Here is a 22,259-nt window from a genome sequence, read left to right as displayed (position 1 = left end):
CCACGAACGTGAGGGTCACCCCTAATTTGCTTATTTATTATTGATGGAATGCTGCACAATGTACCAATTTTCATAAATCTACATAGGGTTCTATTTGCTTTAATTAATGCATATCTTTTTGCAGTTTTTAATGTATGCTATCAATCAGTTTCATGAACTATGGGGAGATAAAACCAGGTGAATGAAGCCAAGGGAAGAAAAACTGTTTGACCTAAAATCCACCTTTCTTCCCAGACCCAATGTGCTTTTGAGAACAGTTGTTAGGAAATGAGCTGCATTTTCCAATTGGTCCTGTGCTTCTATGTAGAACAGACCTGCCATGAATAACCCCTGTGGGTGCTCATGCAGGCACACACCAATCCATTTAGCTTGTGGGAATTACTTTCTCCACTTCCAGAGCACTTTATCAACAGAAATATCATAGTGGTCCCTTTCTTGAAACACAGCATCATTTTGCTGGGCTAGAGAAGAATAGAAGCAGCAGGGCAACCAGATAACCCCCCATGTTTCCTGTAAGAAGAGTTCATTTTTAATGGAGGTGGCAAAGGAGACCAAAAAGTGAGAGAGGGAGATAGAATTCCTGCATAAAATATATTGAGGCATTGCCTGTTGATGCTCTTCCTTACTGATACATATTCAATTGAGGTTGGTTTGTGTTTGCCCAGATAGTTAGGATTTGGACCTGGACTAAAACAGCTGAGGAACCATGCTGAATCTTCCTCATCCCGTTCTAAAGCCCTAAATCTGGGATAATCTATTTTGGTTTGGTTTCTTTTCTCTCTTGCAATAGCATTTGTGTGTTAAGCTAGAGAAATCAAGGCAAAATAAGCAAAAAAAGAAACTATGAAAGATCAAGTGTGGGACTTTGTCACATGTACTCCATTATAAAAACATTTATTGATTTTAGATAGAATATTTGTCATGTAATAACTGTTCACTGATGATACTGCATCTGCATATTATCAAGAGGCACTGTTTCCATGTGGCAGAGGGGGAAAAAATAATGGAATGAACACCTGCTCTACTTACTTGTCCTTCATGCTAAGAGTAGAGGGAAAATGTTTTGGTAGAGTACATTTTGGTAGGACATTATGATTTTGCCAAAGTGCCAGGATAGTCAAGGTGAGTTTCTGGTTCCTGGTCACTCTGTTCTCCTCGTTGATACCTAAAAACCTTTAGGCAAAACTGTTGCAAGGAGTTTGTCTTTGGGTATTAGGCAACATGATGAGCTATTGGAACAACTTGAAGCATAGTAATTGTCTTTTTTCTCCCCTCATGTGTTAGCATGAATTTACTGAAGTGAAGTACCTCTTGGCAGGATTAGATCCATGAGTCTTTCATCAGTTTCCATCTGGATTTACCAAGTGGACTGTAAAACTATTCTCATACTAATAATGCTCAGTACAGGACATGCCTTCACATAGCAGGTTGCCTTCCAAGTGTAATTAGTCCTCAGATATAGAAAATAATTTGAATCATTATTTAGAATTCAGAATTCAGAAGTCATAACATTTATCACAAAGAAAAAATAAGTCAATAGTTTAAATTAATATAGACACTCCCAGAATGATTATTTAAAAAAAAGAATAGCTTTTCAAAACTGTATTTTCTCAGCTGTCAATTTCTGTCCTTGGTAATTATATACCATATAATAATATTTTGCTTCCTGAGTACAATATTAAGGACTAATCTGAGTTTTGAAATGGCTTGTCCCTGTGTCATTTCTCTTTATAGCATATACTCTTAATCTTTAATGCACTGAATATAGGCTATGTCTTTTTTATAACTACTATTACATGAGAAGAAATAGGAGGATTTTGGTTTGGTTGGAAAGGTGAAAAAGAATTTCTGGCTACAACATCTAATCTAATGCCAGTTGGTATTTCATGCCCACAGGAAGCTGTTAAATTTATTCACCAGGTGTAAAAGGAAAGGTAAAGAAAATCAATCATTTGACGGGAGCACTGTGTTAAATTAATGCATATTAGGATCCCAAGTGGATATAATTCTTCTGAAAAAAAAGAAAAAAAAAAAAAAGTGGAAAAAAAAGAAGAAAAGAGGCCTGAATTTTTGGTAGTTTCATTCAAAGAAAGACCCTGAAGTGACCCCATGAAAATTAATGTGTTAATTTTTAACATACGTTGATTTCATATATTTAATTGATTTTTCCCTCACTTTCTACAAGTCTTCTTAAGTAAAGAAGTTGGCAGTTTAAAACCAGACATTTGAAAATTAACTGCAAACCAATCAGGATATTAAACTCCATTCTTCATCCTATATAAGACAGGTATAGAAATTACGTTACAGGATGTAAATGTTAATTATGATACGACTTTCAAATTTATGTCACTTAGGTTTCTGAGAAAAGCCAAACACATACTTCAGCAATTGTACAAGAAACATGCATCTATAATTGAACAATTAATCTAGGCTTGTAATAATTTAATTGTAAGCATTTAATTTCCATCAAATGTCTGGATTAACTTATTGTTATTAATATTTTATAATTAATATATTTCACAGGAATATTTGTGCTAGAAATGTAGTGCTAATATTTACATCTCACCAGCCAGGAAATGAAGAAATAGTATATGCTTATTTAAAATGCATACTGTAAATACTGTCAACCTAATGTTCATAAATCATATACAGGCAGAGGGCATCTACTAACTCACGTGTGATCATTAATTTGTGAAAACAGAAAAAAAAAATCAAAAAATATTTAAAATAACAGAGAATATACCATATATTCACTATAAATTATTTGTTCTGCTTTGTTGGTTGGTCATACTCAGAAAGGCTTTACCTAGTAGTCTCTTCTTTTTATTAGGATATAGGTAGTGTTGTTCACATATACACATAGGATTTGCATTTTTCATCCTCCTAAAATTCCCTGTTAATTCTGCAGGAAGGAGTAGTCCAATGGGATGCTTACTGGGAAGTAAAGTAATTAAATCTACTAGTAGAAAGCAAAATTACTTTTTTTCCCCTCATAAATTTCTGTGCAGGCTAACTAATTTTTGCATGCCCAGAATTTGATGATACTTTCAGGGCCATATTTTTTATTACTCTCTAACAGAATACCAGGTTATCCATAGGGTCACGCATTGCCAAATCACGTCCCATTTATGAAGATATGAAGCTGGCTGCAGTCTCCACAGGGAGTCATCACCCTAACTGCTCTGTCCTTTTATGGTGACCTTTATACAAGGTGTTATTTGTAAGGGTCATATTGTCTCCTTCAAAAGTAGCCTATTTTCATCATCTTAATGCATTTTTATACCTTGTTATTGAAGTCCTTTGGTACTGGCACAAAGCAGTATGGATTGTCCACTTTCAACATCTTCACCTCAGGATCATTTTGTTTTTATTGCTCTCATTCAAGTATGATTATTCTGCCCCCAAATCACATTTTACCAATATATTCTCTGAGAAGTGGAGCTGCAAAAGTTCCTTTAATTTGTATCCCTGCTCAGCAACTGTACTTTTATATTATTTCCTCATATATCCCTCAAACTGAAATATATTTCTGTCTGCTATGCAATATTAACATTGAGAGGACAAATATATCTGTTGTTTTTTTTTTTCTAGTTGTGGGTAAAAGCAGAAAAAAAATTACTGGAAAAAATCACTGCTTGGACTCTCCAACTTTTGCAGAACTGTTTGCTTTGAAAGTGCTTAGATGGCCTGCAGGATAAATGTTTATATACATCATTATTTGTAGTGTATATTCACAGTACCTGCATGGAGCACTGTTGAGCTGAGAAAGTGAGTCATAGAAGCAGCATCCATCCCAGGACACACAAAATTCTTACAACAAATGTTCCAAGATCCCAGTTACTGCCGTTTGCTCCTGCTTTCTTATTCCAAGGCGCTCTGCTGAAATAGCAGTTGAGTTGTAAGCACAAGCAAGAGAAGACAATCAATTTCTTACTTCTTACCACTGCTACTCTTAACTTTTATCTTTTGTCTTTATTTTCCATATACTATGTTTACAGTTCTGGTGTTATTAAGCAGAAAGTTGGGCAGAGCACAGGAGTAGACACCTATAAATTCAAGCACTGAAAACTGCACATCCTCAGTTTTAACATGTACCACCCAACTATCCAGTTGTTCAGCATTCCCAGATAAATCCCATTTTGTCATTTACGAAATCTTAACCAAATGTTCTTGTTGGATCTACATAGAGTGAGTTATTTCTGTAGGGTGTCAATCAGAGATTCTGATAGTGTAGTGGGAATAAGTATTTATATATCAGCTCCTTTAATTCTTCAGTTCTTCAGTTAAAGGTCTTAGAGCACTTTCCCACTCCTAATTAATCCTTGAGCTATAAGTAGTTCAAGAACAGAGTATCTAATCAGTGTCCTGGTTCTTGGGTCCCTTCAGACAGAATCCTCACCAAAGGGTGGCTTGTCCTTAAGTGGCCAGCTGAGCTCAGACTGTGGAAGTTAGTTACCAGGTGTAAATGGGATGGCAGACATTTCCCTGCTCATGGCTACTGCTGACCTGTAGATGAAGTGTCATTGCCATTCACACCTTCAGAGTGCCCAGACAGTGTGGGAATATGCTGAGCATGACAATCTGCACAAAGGAAGTTTGCCAGGCAGCCATCACCCTAACTATCCAAAAGGGTTTCTGGTGAGTGCTGAATTAATTGTCCTGGCATTAGAGCCAAGGCAGTAAATCTGCAGTTTCAGCAGTCTTGTGAACCATGCAAGGCTACAGATGATTCCTGCTTACTTGAAAAAGAGTCTTCTATATCCTAAAAAAGAGTTATTTCTTCCTTTCTGTTCAGAGCAATACTTTTCTCTCATGCTGCTGTAATTCCATGTATTATTTCTCGCTGGGAGGTACTTTCTTGGCACATTCACGAGTAATGGCAAAAAACTGCAGACGTACATTTGCAAGAATGCTGGCACAGATCTAGCTTGAGTATCACCTGCTGTCCTTCTTTGGCTTGTCTGAATCCTAAACTGCTGTGTATGTTCGGGTTCCAGGAACAGCATAACCGTGGAGTTCAGAACGAGTAGGTTATATTCACTCGTGGTGTCATCTAAGCTAGTTCATTTGGAGCTTGTATCTCTACACTGCTCTGCCATCTGCATTGTAGTTAGTCATCCAGGCTTCAGATTTTTTTTTCCTGAAAGAAAACTGTAGGAGGGGAAAACTTAATCTGAGAGTGTGTGCGTTCATACTGATTCCTGTGCTAGCTCTTTGTCACAATCAGTGCAGAAGGCGTCCTCAGGCGATGCCGCTTATTTTCTGCAACCTACCACAAATGCAGGCCTGAATTTCACTGTTTCTTCGTGAAGACTGTTTTGTGTGTTTGTTTCCCTTTCCATGGACAGCCCCTTGCAGTACTGCCACAGGACTCTCCAACAAAGCCGCTCTTCTCCCCCACACACACTCTGCCACTTGTGCTCTGCTCTCTGCAGCTACCAGGAGCCAGGTGGGAGTCAGTCTCTTCTTCCATGTAACAAGTGATAGGACAAGAGGAAATGGCCTCAAGTTGCATCAGGGTTAAATATTAGGAGAAGTTTTTTGCTAAATGTGGTCAGGCATTGGAATAGGCTGCCCACGGAAGTGGTGGAATTGCCATCCCTGGAAGGGTTAAAAAACATGTGTCTGATGCTTAAGGATATGGTTTGGTGGTGGATTTGGTAGTGTTGGGTTAATGGTTCGATTTGACGATCTTAAGGGCCCTTTCCATCTGTATTCTGTGATTTTTGCTGTGATGTCTGTAGAGCTGTTGCTTTCTCCATGTGTGAGTACTTGCTGTAGGTAAAGGAAGGACTATGCCAAGCTGACAGATTTTCATCACCATCCTCAGAGAAGTCAAGTGTATCATTCCTGTGCTGTACTTCTTCCCAAATCAGCCACCTACTCCTCCCACCACAGAGTGCACGCAAAGTTAAACTGTGAATCCGAGGAGGATCTTCATGGCTCCACCATCCTTTGCCACTCAAAGCTGTTAACTCATTTGCTTCCTGCGTTAGGCTTACAAGGAGTTGATTGTGGGACCTTCTATTTGTGTAGAAGATGTGTAAAAGATGCTGGTCTGGTTCGCTACTACATTTCAACTTTTAGCTAGTAGAAGGTGTATCTTTAGCTATTTTTCCAGCTCATAGAGCTATTTAGTCCTTGATGATTTGTTTTGGATTTGAATATCAAGCTTCAGAAATACTTAACTCATTAGAAAAAGAATAGCAAAAGGAAACACAAGGTTCAATGGAAAATGAAAGTCAAGAAAACACAACAAAAAACAATTCTGGATTCTCCAAATACCCGTATCCTCCAAATTTCTCAGTTCTTTTAACCAGCAAAATGAACCTAAGCCATACCAAAATAAACATTTTTATGAAATATCAGACCGTTCCTATGATATCTTCTGACTTATTAATGAGTTGTCTTTTTAATCCAGGTTCACAGGGTGCTATAAAAGGCTTTTCAAATAAAATCAAATCCAGACAGCCTCTCCAGAGGCTCTAGGGAAAGTGCCATCTGGCCTTCCTTCCTTTCAGCTGCTCTTCTTTATTACTGATGGGATCACTCATATTCTTAAGACTATGAAACCACCATTAGGAGAGATCAGCCTTCCTAACCAGCAAAGCAAGTTCTTGTCATTGCCCTTGATCAACTTAAATTGCTCTCTTGGGCATCTGTTCATTCAGACCTAGCTGAATACCCTTTTTAATTCTCTTTTTTCTGCGTTATTTCAAACACAGTCCTCATCCAGGAAGAGGACTTGAGCTTTTACTCTGCACTTGTAGCAGAAGAGATGTCACTTGAGGAAGGAAAGTATTGTAATACACAAAAATATTATTACAGCAAGAGCACTTGTAAAGTCCTTTACATCTTCAAAGCCCTGTGCCAGCTAATTTCTTAATTAATCAAAGTATACACTTTTATTCGTTTGTACTTATGAGGAGTAATCTTAGAAACTGAAACTATTTTTAAAATGTTCTTATGTGAAATTTCATGTGTACAACATTGAAAAAAAATTAATTTCTTTTTTGCCTTGCTATGGCAACTAAATTAATTTACATTGTCACTGTTTATTTTGCAGTGTGGGATGTATGTAAGTTACAGCAATGGAATATGTCTGACTTAGTGTGTACTATTTTACCATATATTTATAAAAGGATAAATTCTCATTGGATTCAGACTACAGACAATGAGTAGTTTGTGAAACTTGTAAATCCTCTGTGGTCTCAGCTGGTATTAAAAGCTTGATAGATTTCTGTACTCAAAAGGAATGATGATTCTATCTCACCTATTACCCTTTGGAGTGTATAGGAAGGGAAATTCCCTGTAACTGGGGATTGCCTTTATCAAGTGTAATAATAGACCTTTACAATTATGCTCTGCTGATTTTGATTTGAAGAAAGGTAGATCTCAGAATTAACTAAGCTCATACAGATTTCTTGGTAATGATTAGCCAGATGAGGGAGGGACAGCTAAATTAGTGCCTTTGCTGGGAGGAAGGTGGGAAGTGACTTGCAGCCCTCGATAGTCGTTGTCCTACACAGGGGCCAGGATAAGCTGGGCTATTGTAAAGTGATGCAGACCGAGGCAGAGCAGTGGGTTGAGCCTGCCCTGAAAGGAAAAACACCTGTAAGAAACAAAGTATTTTTACACCCGCTAATCATTGGAGAGCTTAGGCTTCTTGTTATTACTGCTCTTCTGCATGATATTATCTGATAAATGCCCAGTATTTTTTAAATCCTTCTGAGCTCTTTGCTTTAGAGATACTCTGACAGTGCCATCAAAAGGCTATCAGATGAAAGAGTGTAAATCCAGGGTAAAAATGTATTCAGGGTAAGTCTGACCAAAAAAAATCAGTAAAGAAATTTGAAGATTGCTAAATACGCTGGATAAATACCTCTTTGGTTTGTGAGATGGCATTTAGGCCACATGGGAAGGATTACTACCCAGAGCATTGGTCATTCATACCTTCTGGTGTAGCCTGGAAATTGTCTCTGTTGGTGCACGTTTTTTCATTGGAAACTCCAGGTCCATGTTGTGGAGATCCTGGAGATCTAGTTTTGCTTCACTGAGGTGCAAGTGATCAGTACTAGCTAATTTGTGATCTTGATAGTACCTGCCTGTAGTTCTTTTTAATTTGAAATTACCTTTGCTTCTTCTGCTCGTTATTCCAGCTGAATGCCCTGATTTTTCCCCAGTGATCTATGTGCTCACTTCAGACAGCAAATGAGATATCTATGATGTGTAGTCAATATAGTCCATGTGATTATGGAAGAAAGAAGTAATGTTTTGGTAGCAAATGGGAACGCTTTTGTCTTGTTGGTTTGGGTTGTTGGTTTTTTTTCATTTTTAGATTATTTCTATTTTGCGGCTTGAAGCAAAGAACAGTCAATACCAAATGTGTTTGTTACAAATGCCTTAAAAATACATGCTCTATATATATATGTAGGTATACAGAAATCTGGCAGCCATATGGGATTTTCACACACCTGTCAGTGGAGTGAGTAAGTTTGAATGTGAAATCTCACATTCTGCACCAGAATGTAAGAACAGAGCCCCAGGGACATGGGTCATGTGTTGAGCGTATCAACTCACCTCGAAGGTAGCACTTCTACAGGGCACCACATTGTTGACTGTTATGGCAGTATCAGCTGTATTTCCCCTGGAAAGGTAACATGGAAGCAAGGAAAACTAATTAAAAATTGCAAGTGTGAAACAGGGTAGCAATTTTTCTTGGAATTGTTGCTCTTATGTAATGCCGCAGACTGTGGTTTATGCATGCCACCTACACACAGCTATGAAATATTGCTGTGGCTTACATTAGTGAGATATTGGTCACTTTTACAAACATTTTCTTCAGTAAATGGGAGCTGAATTTTAGCATGAATGTTATGTTGGTCAAGGACATTCAACCATGCACTGCTTGTGTCTTACTCATGCACCAGCAAATTGTTGTAAGGCAGTGTCATGTTTACACAGATCCTTGGGAAGCCTCTTAGAGTCTGAATGGTTAAGGCAAAACAAAAAGGGAAATAGGGCATTCTGGCACATATGGTTTGAAACTGTTTCTTATAAAAAACAGGTCATAAAACCCTAATTAGTGCACAAGACAACAAACTGTTGTAATCAGGCCATTTTAGGGAGCCTCTGTGATATGCCCGTGAACTGTGTAAACCCCTGAGAATAGAATTAGGCTCTAAAAGCCAAATCCAGTAGCACAGATATTTTTTTTTTGCTGTTTCTTAATGAGCCAGGGTTTATCATTTGGAATATTCTCTGCCCATATTGGATTATTCCCGGTCAGCATCACTGGAGAATCCAATTACTGGATCTCAGCTGTCCTTTCCTCTGAGAAAGACAGAGACATCAAAACCGTTACTCTGATTAAATCCTGATATGGCTTCCCTACATTCTAGAGAGCTTTTCCTTCATGCAGGCTGCTGTAGTAAGAGCCAGCAGCACATGCAGAAACACTGCTCATGCCTCTGGCCTGGAGTGATTTTTTTCTCAGATAGTAAAGGTGCTGAACACAAAGAGACAAATGAGGAATGGGGTGGAACAAGCAGCTGAGAATAGGAGGAAAGGGATACATATATAGGACTATCTTTTGCTATGCATGAAATGCAACACCCTGTTCCCACATTGTGACGCACATCAGTCGGTCCAGATGGTGAGAAGGGTTGGGTTTCTGCCTGGGGCTGCCGGCACAGGCTTCATTTGCATTCCTCAGCCCAGTTGTTCATGGAAAAGCATCCAGGCAATGCACAACCGCTCACACAACTGTGCTCACCTTCCCAAAAACAACATTTCTTCATGGCACCAAAAACTGGGGGAGTTTTACAGGCATGGGAAATGAAAGGAGCTGGATCAAGTGTTCAGGTTCCAAATGGAACCCTCTGAGAATCATCACCAGTGATGTAGATATTCATGAAGATATTCAAGAAAATCCTCCTCAATAAAGTGTTCATTCCCACTCTATGCTCGAACAAATAGCCTTGAGTTTGTGTAAAACACATAAAAAATTCCTGGAGCTCAACTCTGAAAGAGCAACTTCTGCTCCCTTGTAAAAAAGTTGCCGTACAAATGCCTTTCCAGTGGCTGATCCCTGGCTGTCTTTTACCATTACAATAACCAGTTTTGCTTCTTAGGGACTAACGCTGAGTGTTAATTTGTGGCATGTGCAACAATTGTGATTGTTATTGCTGTAATTAATCCCATTTGAAAATGTTTAGTTTAATTGATTGCATTAATGGGTCTAAGCTTTAGGTGTTTGATTCTGTTATTTTGTATCTATATATTGATTTTAAAAACTATGCAAGCATATGGGGAAAAAAAAGCATCAGAAAAGTGAAGAGTTACAAATACATCCTTATAATTTAGAGGATATTCTTGAAACCTTTCAGCATTTTTAGGAGGATTTTAAAATGGATACAGAATTTCACCTACCAAGTATATTGCTTTTAGCAGTCATTCTGCCTGGAGTAATGCTTTTAGGTTATCCATGCTAATGTCCCTGGAATTTGCCTGAATAATTTCCATTCATGATAGTAGAAGTAATGAACCCTGTGTTAGTTGCTAAACGAGAACTGTGTCTTTAAGAAGGGAAGATTTCACGAAGATTTAAAAAAAAAAAAAATCATGAAAATTGTTACCTAGAGGATACTGAAGCTACGTTTACTACTGCATTAAGAAATGTTTAAGCACAAAATTTGTATTGGTAGATGGTTTCTTCTTTGAGTTTTGCCTCTCCCCCAAGTGCAGTTGCTCATTCCACCTTAACAAGGTGCAGTGATTGACAGGTAGAGATGTTGCACAGAGCAGAAGGTGGGAGTGTGCTCTATTGGTTTGTGCTTGTACATCCTGAGCACCAATTACTGTCACTGCTGCCAGCACTGATGTGTTTATCAGGATGAGTTATAGCAGAATATATGTACACAGGCAGTGTGTATGCTGGATGACCACCCCCTGTGATGTAAAATATGAGAGTCTGGGAGCTACCGTTTTATAATTCATCAGGTTCAGCAACTGAATGTTGTTGGTTGGCTTAGTTATAAAGGCAAGTGTGAACCGAACAGCAGACAGGAGCATCTTGCATTGTGAGTCCTGCGAAGCTGCATTTGGTGACTGGGCTCCGCTTTTGTTCAAGTGAATTCAGTCCTCGGTGAGTGATGGGGGTTCTGTCGCGCTAAAGCTGTTATTATATAAGCTGGGGAAACCTGCCTGCTAGTTTTATGTGTATTTTGCTGCTGGAAGTCCTTGTCGGTGGTTGTTTTTAGATTTTGCAATATTTTCAGTTGTGTACATTACTGCCACAAAATGAGGTGAAAAGAAAAATTCAATGATGAATTATTCACCATCATGCTGCGAGGATCTCTTTCCTAGCTAAAGTTACTTTCCTTTAGTGAGTGTGTTGGGGGTTCAAAGAAGCTACAAACCAGCAAATCTACCTGTCATTAAATTGCTTTTATTAGTGTTTAAAGGGAGTGATAGCTGTGGCTTTTGTAACAAGAGGAAGGAAAAGAATAAGCAGTTAGAAGCATTTACAAATTCTTTGCTTTTTTCTACATGTGGCTTTTCAGATGCAGCAGTAAATCTTTTGTGTGCAGTGAGGGGCTGCAAAGAATTTGAATTGTAGAGCTTTTTAATTAGATAATCAGTAAAACAGTAGCTTCTTTCTGGTTTTGTGGTAATATGCTTAGTATCACATTAAAATGAATGATTCCCCATCTTGCATAACAACAGTGCTGAAATATGTGTAAGATGAAAGGCAAAGGGAGACTTTGAAACAAACTGTGGAAACATGCTATAGCACAGCTAGGCAGAGAAAGGTATATTTCCTATAGCATCTGCATGACTTCTTGAATTTCACCAGCTTTAGATTCTTAGCTCTAATTATCACTTGCTTCTTTTTGACCTCTGTATCTTTTCAAGCAAGCTCCATTAATATGACAACATTATCTTGCCAGTAACCTTTAAAGATCAGTAAGCCTGCAATTTTCTGTTGTTTTAATCAGAAAGAAACTGAAAAGCAGAAATTTATGGAACTGAAATATTAAGATTGCTGTACAATACCTGTATCTCTCCTCAGGAGAGGCAAGTGGCAATGAGTATCAATTTTACTTTTTCTTTTATCAGTAGCAGTATTATGGTCATTGCTTTTGTCTCACTGTACCCGGTTTGGGGTTGTTTTTTCATTCTCTGTGGGTTGGAGAAGCAAGTTTGTTGTATCCAAATATCAAGAGAGCTTGGCAGAACAGCACCTGTTGTCTTATTGCTGTATTATTAATACAGACACTCTCTTCCAGAGACCTCTCACCTGCTATCAGTCCAAATTGTTTACTCTGTAGGGATTTAGACTTGTATTGTGACTTCTCACTTAGAAATTATTTGTTCAATGAGTTATAGGTGAAGCATCAGGACTGATACTGGTTTAATTAATAAGGTATCTCATTTTAGTATCAATTTTTATTTAAGGAGAAAAGCTATTGGCACAGTGGCCTTTGCCATTGATTTTCTTTGCCAAGCAGATTTGCACTTACTCTTCATAAATCATAAATTTGAAAAAAATCAGAATTTTTTGTGACTATTATTTCCTGGCCGCCTAACAGACTAGAACCTATTTCTAGGAAAGAGTGTACACCTTTGTCAGCAGTACTTTATTTAAGAGTATTGCACTGCTTTTTAAGCATTCAGATCTATTTTCAGTGACCCCTGTGCCAGAAAATGGGTTTCTTGAAGTGTGAGCTTCTGGCTTTGCAAGTTCTCCTCCTTTCAGAAATCTGTGATACTGCATCCATCTGTCTAGGCATTTATATTGCATGCATCACAATGGTGTAATCTCAGCAATATGAACATTAACCATGTAAATGTATGTACTGTAACTTAGGAAGTATAAATTAGGACAGGAAAAGCAACCCTAAAAGGAGAAAGTTATGATATGGGCATATGGGCTCTTGTGGGAACCAGAGATCCAGACTCGCTATTTGTTATTGCACAATAAATTAAGCTGACAACAACTTCGGTCTCCAGGCACTGGTATGGAGGCTTGGGCAGAGATGAAACCAGCTTCTCAAAGTTCACTCCAAATAAGACCAAGGAAAATAGCCAGAGGATGTGGCAAAAATCCCATTTTCTCCTGAGTGCATGCCTACTGCTCCTTTGTGGTCATATCCCTGGAGGGATGCTGAAGGAAAAACAACAGTGACGAAGACTTGTATTTCACATCATCTCGATCGGGAAGACACAGACGTTTTATCTGGATATTAGTTTGGTGCTGCCATCCATGCTTCCCACCTGGCAGTAAGCAACAGCAGTGCTCTCCATGGAATGTCTTAAATGCCCTTAGGGCTGGTCCAGGAAACAGCCATCCCTGTTGTTAGTGCTGCATCCTGCTGGAAACACTGCACCACAACTCCAGGAGTGTATTGGCTTCCTGACCATTTCTGGAGAGAGGTAATATTTTAGGATTGATGCATAGCACTCTTGAGTAGCAGAAATCTGCTCTCCAAGAGGAATCTTGCTCTGCTTTTATATTTTGGTTACAGATGAAACCAACCCACATTATCTTTTGTATAAAGTATAGATGCCCAGGAATCTTACCCATTTTATCTTCAATAAAAGTCCTGAGCTCAGGAATTGATCTTGTTTATCTTTTTCCTTTGGTCTGAAACACCTCCTGTTTACTGACCTTCAGGTTTGCTGTGAAGTTCCCTGGCAGCTTGTGGTCAACATTTTTGAGAAAATAGATTATTGGATAAGCCAGCATTAGTCTTCGGAAAGTTATTTTTTGGGTTGCAGTGAATACAGCTAATGTGTGACTGTGTAGTTGTGTGACTGTGCTCTTTGTGTAAAAAGTGACTGGAGATGGCAGCAGGGGTGTGTAAACTCACAAGTTTGTATGCCTGATACAAACTGCGTGATTCTGTTTTGCCCTTTCAAGCACACAGTACAGAAACAGTGGTTTAAATAGAGCAATACATTTATAATGCTGAGTCCTGAGCACAGAAATACACATAAAATTGAAAGCTGTTAACTATATATTAACTCTCTTACTTTTTATTGAAGAGACTGATAAAGTGACACTGTGCTATTTTTTAAGAATTCTCAGGTTTGAATTCAGTATTCAAGGTGGGTGTGAAACAAAGTTGTACAGACACCAGCAATCATAATGATGGGCTTCCAGGGAGAGGGTCTTCACTGGAAAAATGGATGAAATTATAGGTTAGGCATATAGTATCCTCAATGTTTGGAATAGCCAATGCAACTTTATGGAAGAGAAGAGAATAGAGCATAGTAAAGGATGACAGTGTGTCAATGCAAAGCAGAAATAGAGGTTTTTGTATGTCCAGAAACCTAGGGAGAGAAACTCCATTTTAAAGGACTTTCAAACAGTGCATTACAGGAATAAATTTGGCAATTGGAGCAGAGATAGAGCTTGTTCATAAACACAGTATGCCCTTTGATGTTGGTCTGTTCTTTGTGCTGTGAATGAAATATATGTAAAGGTCTAATCCTGCAGAAGAGATTTTGGTTAGGTTTTATATGATTGTACAACCAGGAAGGGATATTCGAGTTATTAAACCCATGAAAGGCTTACTTGTAAACAAAATACATCTCATAAATACTAAGATCAATTTGTTTGTGGATTCAAGTGCTTGGTTTGTTTAGTGGCTCCTGGTGTCTTGGCCTGACCTGAATGCATTATGCTATTATTTTTAAAAAGAGGAAAAAAAGAAACTATTAATGTAAATATTCTTTGCTGGGGAAAATATAAAATAAAATAAAATAATCATCTTCCTTGCTGCCAGATGGTTAAAACAACAAACAGGTCTCTCAGCCCTTGAAACATCACAGGTGAAAAGGGTGTGTTCCAGGGTAGTAGAGATGGTTTTGGAGAATTCAGCACCAGAAATTAGTGGGACCCAGGTGTCAGTGAAATAAAGTGATACAAATTACATGTTTTCTGAATAGCATTTAATGTGGTCTAGACAACCAAAAACATGAAAAGTATTCTTCAAGAGTCCTTTCCAAGCTCATGTCAGCTTTCTGTGGAGTTTTTCCATGTTTTCAGGAGGCATGCTTGGTCAGAGGGGTGCTGGTTCCTAGAGCTGTGTCTCCACTACGGAGTAGTTATAGCCAGTGGAGAAGCTGCGCATAAACAGAGGTGTAGGATCTGACACACATCCAGAATCATCTCTGGTAAAGTCCCTACAGCTTTGAGTCCTGCAGGCAGGACATGGATATATATCCCAAGAAAGCTGCACTGGAAGTCCCTGTGCATTCCTCTAGGTGAACACTTTTCATCTTTTTATATCAAGACCATGTACAGAAGGAAAAAAAATCTGGGGTGACCCTCTCATGAAAGTGGCCCCAGATGAAAGTGGCTACTGTAATCCCACCAGATTGCAGGCTGAAAGCACTCCAGAATACCTGCAGCTTCTCTGGTCCTCAGTTTTCTGTCCTGCCTGGAATAATTGAAGATGGAGAACATTTGCCAGCCCACTTGCAGTAAGCCAACAAGAGTGATGCTCCTCTGCAGCAGATCCATTTGTTGTCTGAGCAGCAGTGGTGTACTCTTTTCTGTCCTGTGCAAAGTTCTAATTAGTGGTTGGTGGCCTAAAACTTAATATTAATATACAAATTTTATTTCGTACTACAGGTAAATGCTTATGACATCAACAGCTTTCCACTTGGGAGTTGCCAGTGTGCTCACTCAAAAGTCAGACTGATAAAGCTGCAGATGGAGTGCTCGTTCCCAGAATACTTTCATAGTGCTAGCAGAAATCTCCTAATATTTTAGCCAGGCAGGATAGTAATCTGGATTGACGAGAGTTTTTTTTAAATCCTGAGAGTTAGTGTCATCTTTACATCACACTGGTCAGCGTGTTGTGATTGAAGAACCTGCAAAGTGGCAGAGTGAGACATGGGCTGTCCCTTCTGATTCATTCCTGTACTCCTGTGGAGATGTGTCCTGTTCTGGAGACAGCACAAGCTCTCTGTGCTTACACCACCACTCTGTAAGCATGGTTTGCAGTACTGTCTGTGCTAGGTTCTAAGGAAAGGAATAAATGCAGTGGCATTTGAGCTAAGCAAATGCTAATTTAAGAACCCACTATTATCCCTTTTGTGTGTTGTGGTAATAACCTTTAACATTATAAAATAATAAAGAACTGATTGAACTGTGTTGTGTGCAGCCACATGCTGAAACTGAACGAGTGAGTGAGCCAGGCAGGCTAATCTGTTCACTTTGTTGTGGGGAGCTTTTGTTTGGTTTTTTTCCTTCTATTGCTATTTATTTCCATATTTTAAGGAAATTGTATTCTCAGAAGCATTTCTTGCTGCGTTCAATACTGTGTTCCCCAGGCAGAAAAAAATATCCACAGCAGCTAGTAATACCTGTGCTATCTAAGTAATTAAATATTACTCACTACAGAAAATCTCTTTCTTTCAAAAAAATTACCTGTAGGTTTAAGAAGGTATAAACATAAATACAGTATACAGTATTTTTTCATGTAAATGGTATTATTCTCTCTGTATTTATTTACAGTACTGTTAATCTCAATTTGTTTATAGGAGTAGATCTTTGTCCCTCACTACCAAAATATTCCTTGTGAAAGGAAACTATTAGTCCAGATAGAAAAGTGATAATAGGCAAAATCATTATCTGCTCTCAGCGTTCCATGGACTATCCTTGCCTTCGTCAGGTAGGTGTTTCTGGAAGACATTCCATAGGAAAATAGCAGTGCACACTGGCTGCTGCTGGCTTTGGGGTGGGCTGTAGTCCAGAAACGGAAAATGAAATTATTATATGAATTTTAGGTGAATTATTAGGAGTTAGGTGAAACTCGGCTGTTACTTGTAGTGGTCTGTATTTCTTCTCTTTGAGGTATAACCACAAGTGTTAAATACTTCAGTGAAATGTACCCATCCAACACAGAAACAAGTTTGAGAGGAGGGGAAAACAACAGTCCTCCATTCAAAACATGTTTTCTAGGTGTGGAATAAATTTAATTTCACATTTCTTTGCGATTTCTTAGTTAAAAACCATAAAATTTTCTGTAGATATTCTAAAATGTTCTTACTCCAATAAAATAAAGTGTTCTGTAATACTGACTGCACTTTAAACATTTGGTGTTCATGTTTGGTTTCTTCTACTTCTGTTCAAATTTTATCTTCTTTGAATTATAATGGTAGACTGGTCTAGTTGTACAAGATACCTGAAACAACTTTTACAGAGAAACTTGGATATTTTTATGGCAGTGATTACATGTTGGCCTTTTAAGATAATGTGGTGCAAATATTTTGCACTCAAATCTCTTTATTTGGTTTTCACTCTTTCATGTCTTGCTACTGGCACCTGACCCCTGAAATGAAAACACTTGTATTCAGCCTTCTCCCGTCTTTTCAGAGATGCAAATAAATTCTGCTTTGTTTTTATTGAATTCATTTCAGTGCATAGGTATTGAATGTAGGGATCTGAAACAGGAAAAGTGGAAGTGCTAGAAGACAGAAAGCCGGAAGGACTTGAACTTTTTATGCAATTTTCTAATAGAACTACTGTGAAGTACATCTGCAAATTTTAGTTCAGGTTTATGTACCATTCATAAAGTAGTCCAGCTTTGGCCCTGCACTATTCATAAGACTTGAAATTCAACATTTTTCCTCAATTGTTTGAACTACTTAATATAAAATGTGGATTGGTTGCTGGCCAAAGAAGCAGCTAAATCTATCAAGATCTAAACACTGAAATTTTCTGATTCCATTTATTTTTGGTATGCTTCTTAAGTAGAAGAAGAAACAAGCGTAGTCTACAGAAGCAGTCTGTAGACCTTTCAACTAAATCTTAAAATATGTTTGATCAAGAATTAATGATTCGTATTTATCATAGGAGGGTTCTTTAAGATTTGAAACATGGGAAGAAAAATTACAAATACTTATTTGATTTTAAATTAATTGGCTAGCTGGTGTGTTTTCTTATGAATCATGCATTAATAACACTTTTATCTTCTTTCTTTTACTCCTTATACCTTTCCCCCTTCTTAGGTTATTGTACATAAGATCTTAGATTCTACTGAGTTTTGGTATAGTTATTTTTGAAGCATACATGAAGGTAAAATATAAATGTTATTTTATGTCAACATGAGATTCAAAATACCAGAAATATTTCCCTTTTTTTTTCAGGTTTATATCTCTAAACATAAACATGTGTTGAATACAGGGAAAAGAAATCAAAAAACAAAGCCATAGGTAGATAGTGCTGAAAAACTTCAGTTGTCCAACACTGTCACTTGAGGGAGGGAGAAAAAAGAGGCAGGAGAAATTCATGTTTGAATATTTGTGCTGAAAAATGGTATCCCTACTGGCAAATTGCATTTAGATTAAAAAGCTGATTTTTTGGTGAAGAAATATATTTAATCTACTCGTTTTCCCAGCAAGAAAAAAAAAAGATACTTGAGTTTAATGGGAAACTGAATAACTTGAATGCAAATATTGAAGTCACTCACTGAATTTGGTAATGGAAACTGTAAAGGTGTAAGCACTGATGTGGAAACATCCAGAGCCTGACTGGGATCTTTCTTACACCATTTGCATATTAAAAAAACCCTGTAACTCAAAGACCAGCCTAAGAACAAAAATGTAGTTAATGTGACTCTTAACCTCTGGTTAACATCTGTGAGATCAGACTCAGCCTTTCATCTTGTGGTGGATACGTTGCTGACTGTGACTCAAACTATATGTAGGTCTTTCAGACAAAGTTGTAGTTAAATTAATCTGCTCAGCCTGAAGGTCGAGCATGATTTTAATTTAGCCACTGTTCTGTCCTTTGATTTACTTGCACCACTTTTGTAATTGTGACTGGCAGCCTTGAGGTGGATACCATTGATATATGGAGTTTGTTCTGCAGTCTGTGAAGCACATCAGGATTTTTTTGGATAATTGTAAATTATGTTAACATGTCAGTTGTAAGATCCACCCTCTTACAGATGAATTACATAAACTGCCATATTAAAATAAATTTAATGTATAATCTTGGGATATCTATATTGTAGTGAAGCTCCTTCTCAGAGAAACGTTTCAGACATTATGACATTTGACTCCCTGAATTTTTGTTTCAACTTAATTTTTTTGCATGGTTGGTTAATGCAGAAAGCAAAGACCACTTGCACGCTGTCAAACTGTAATTGAGCTTAGGAGATACGTGACATCTGCCGCTGAAGATTATGCCCCAGGGAATTCCCTAAACACTATTTCTGAAATGTGAAATGCAGCCACCTCTGCTGATGAAAGGGTAGGAATGCAAAATATGGCAATATTCTGCATTAGGGGAGAACCAAATCAAAAAACAATACTCATTTTGTATGATAACCAAATATGTTTGTGGCGTGTGTGTATAAATATGGTTTTAAGCACTCACCTAAAAGTTCTACAAGCTGCACACATTTCAGTGTATTTAATTCACAAAAATATAGTGCTTAGTTGATCTTCCCTAGGATTTGTACTTGGACTCCACCAACTCCAGGTATTTCAAATATAGATTCTTAGTCATCATCTCTGGTGCTAAATGCCAGCAATTATAAGTACTGGTTGACTCATTTCTATACTCTATGAGTTTTCATGGCTGTTATAAAACTTTGAAAATGCTGACAGACCTGCAGCCATCATGGGCACTGCCTGTATCAGGTTTTGATATTAAATATAGCAAGATATTAAACCTTTATATTGCTGTACCAGTTGTTCAGTAGCATTGTCACCAGGGAGAATAATGCAAGCCAGGGGACATTAATACAGCTAAATGTAATATTTTATTTATTCTTATAATCTTTGCATTCTAAAGGGCTGAAGTTGTTAACCATACATTATCCTGCCAGTGGGTTTTACTAGCCCTGTGCTTCTAAGCATAAGAGCAGAAGGAGCTTTGCTTATATGTTACATTTGTATAACTACAGAGAATTAGAGCTATTGTTTCACAAACCCACAGAATAGTAAAGGCTGGAAGGTAGCTTGATCATCTGTTCCAACACCAGCCACTCTATTACAGTCAACAAGGGCAGATTGCTCAGAGTCATGTAGAGTCAAGGTTTTAATATCTCTGCAACTCTGGAAAACCTGTTCCTCTATCCAGTAATCTTTAGAATAAAAAAGTTTTTTCTAATGTTTAAATTGAATTTTCTGTATTTCAGTTTGTGCTCAGTGCCTCTTGTCCTCCTGCTGGGAACCACTGAGAACCAACTTCTTTACAGCACTCTACTAGGAATGTAAACTGGCTAAAATCCCTTACATATGGCATTACTGTCCTCACTTGACCAAGCCATTCTCTAGTGTTTGAGATATGACCTCCAGTATGCCTTAAATGTGGCAAGGAGGAGCCGGACTTCTCAAAAGACATGTGAATCCTTCTCAGTATTCTGAGAGTCCTCTCAGGCTCTTCTCAGATATGAGGTCCTGGACATTACTAAATATCATTGTTGGTGTTCAGAATTTAGACAGCACTACTTTTGTCCAATACCTTTTCCCTTTTGTTCAGACCTTCAAAATGCTTGCTTAGAAGTTCACTTTGAAATTCTGGCGGGTAATGAGAATTCTAGGTTTGACTGCTATTCATCCTTCTATATAGATGGTAATTATTTCTGAATCTGCCTGCCGGAAATTAAACAACATGCAAACAAAAGAAACCTTTTCTTAATTGGGAGACTTGCCTACATGGCAGAGAGTGTGAAAACAAAAGCATGCTTGCATAATCTTCTAGCTGGCTTCAGCATTGGGTTGACTGATTAAAGAAAAATCCTCTATGAATAGGGTATGGCCTATATAAAAGAAGTTAAAACCTCAAATTTGCTTGCATTTGTTAGCGTCCTCTTTATCAGCCTTTCTACTCCAGAGATTTCCCTTCTTTCCTTTCAGTGTAAGTTGTTCTCATTAAGCTTTGTGATTACAAACAAGGCTTAGCAGTATTAAAGGACTAGATATTTTTATGGCCAAATGGGATTACTTTGATAATTGGCTCTGATCTGTTGCAGAAGTTGTTCTCCTGTACTTGCTGCATTGAGTCTTGTAACATGACAGAAGTACCATCCAAATGACATTTACCAGGTCCTTTGATCCTGGATCTCTTCAGAAGTTTGTTTTCTTTTCAGCTGTAGGCAGCATATCACAGCCCTTCCAGAATTTTTTATTTCTTTTGACATTGTCCATGATGGTGACTTAAAAACTGTGTCATGAAATTGTGATGAAGAACGACAAGGCTTAAAATAGGGACATCACCACACCATTTCATGTGGCCATTTCTTTCCCAGGTCCTCAATCTCAGCCATCATGTAGCCAGGCCAGATTGTCCTCTTAGGTCAGCACTCTTTACTCAGGGTAACTATTTGTGGCAGGTTGAGTTTAAGAGAGGTTAGCAGAAGCCTCCAGCCTGAAATTAAAGACTGATGGTACGTATGGTGTCACCCACCAGCAATTATGGCATTTGGATCCTTATTCCTTGATTTTGTGTCATGGTCAGCCCCCATCTGCAAATCAGTCCATTGCAACTGCAACTGCTCACTCACTTCCCCATGGTGGGATGGGAGAGAGAATTAGAAGGGTAAAAGGCCGACAAACTTGGGCTGAGATAAAGACAGTTTGATAGGTAAAGCAAAAGCAAAGCAAAGCAAGGAATTCATTAATCACTTTCCTTGGGCAGGCAGGTATTCAGCCATCCCCAGGACAGCAGGGTTCCATCAAGCCAACAGTGACTTGGGAAGCTAAACACCATCACTTAGAGCGCACATTCCCCTATTCCTTCCACCACCCCAGCTTTATATGCTGAGATGTGAGATAGTCGGGGATGTTCCTTAGGTCAGGTGGGTCAGCTAACCCAGCTGTGTCCCCTCCTTGTGTGCTCTCAGCCTCCTCACTGATGGAGTTGGGTCAGAAGCAGCAAAGGACTTGACTGTGCAAGCCCTGCTCAGCAGTAATGAGAACATTCCTGTATTATCAGTGCTGTTTACAACAAAATTCAGACCATAGTCCCATACCAGCTACCATGAAGAAAACTGCCTCTACCCCTGATAAAACAAGCACAGCTTGCAATGGGCGATCCATGTGATAATGGGTGTCTGGCCTGGAATAAATAGATCAGTCAAGCAATCAGAGCAGTCAAAAATGAATAAAAACTAAATAGCTTCTTTTCTCTTGTTGTGGCCACATGCTGTCTTACAGAACAGAAACGACCAGTGCCAATACAGTCAGTTTGCATCTACAAGTTTGAGAAGAGGCAGAATTCAGAATTATCT

At 38.3% G+C, this 22,259-nt stretch overlaps 1 protein-coding gene across 21 annotated transcripts in view; it reads left to right on the top strand.

Moving 5' to 3' along the window:
* Window positions 1-22,259, top strand: part of DLG2 (discs large MAGUK scaffold protein 2) — a 991,421-nt gene that overhangs the window by 862,516 nt on the left and 106,646 nt on the right. The window contains exon 1 of one of the 21 annotated variants that reach the window (XM_088051069.1): window positions 10,966-11,146. The exons of 19 other annotated variants lie outside the window; for them this stretch is intronic. The gene's annotated coding sequence lies outside the window, so the exon portion shown is untranslated. Of the gene's footprint in view, window positions 1-10,965; window positions 11,147-13,308; window positions 13,438-22,259 lie in introns of those variants that run through there. One more of the 21 variants, XM_088051070.1, reaches the window with a different exon arrangement.

The sequence above is a fragment of the Pseudopodoces humilis genome, chromosome 2, assembly GCF_049639895.1.
Source record: "Pseudopodoces humilis isolate 2021_Gansu_Grassland_sample_001 chromosome 2, ASM4963989v1, whole genome shotgun sequence".
In the NCBI taxonomy this organism is placed as follows: Eukaryota; Metazoa; Chordata; class Aves; order Passeriformes; family Paridae; genus Pseudopodoces; species Pseudopodoces humilis.
The sequence above is the reverse complement of the archived record's forward strand: the minus strand, read 5'-3'. Positions and strand labels throughout refer to the sequence as shown.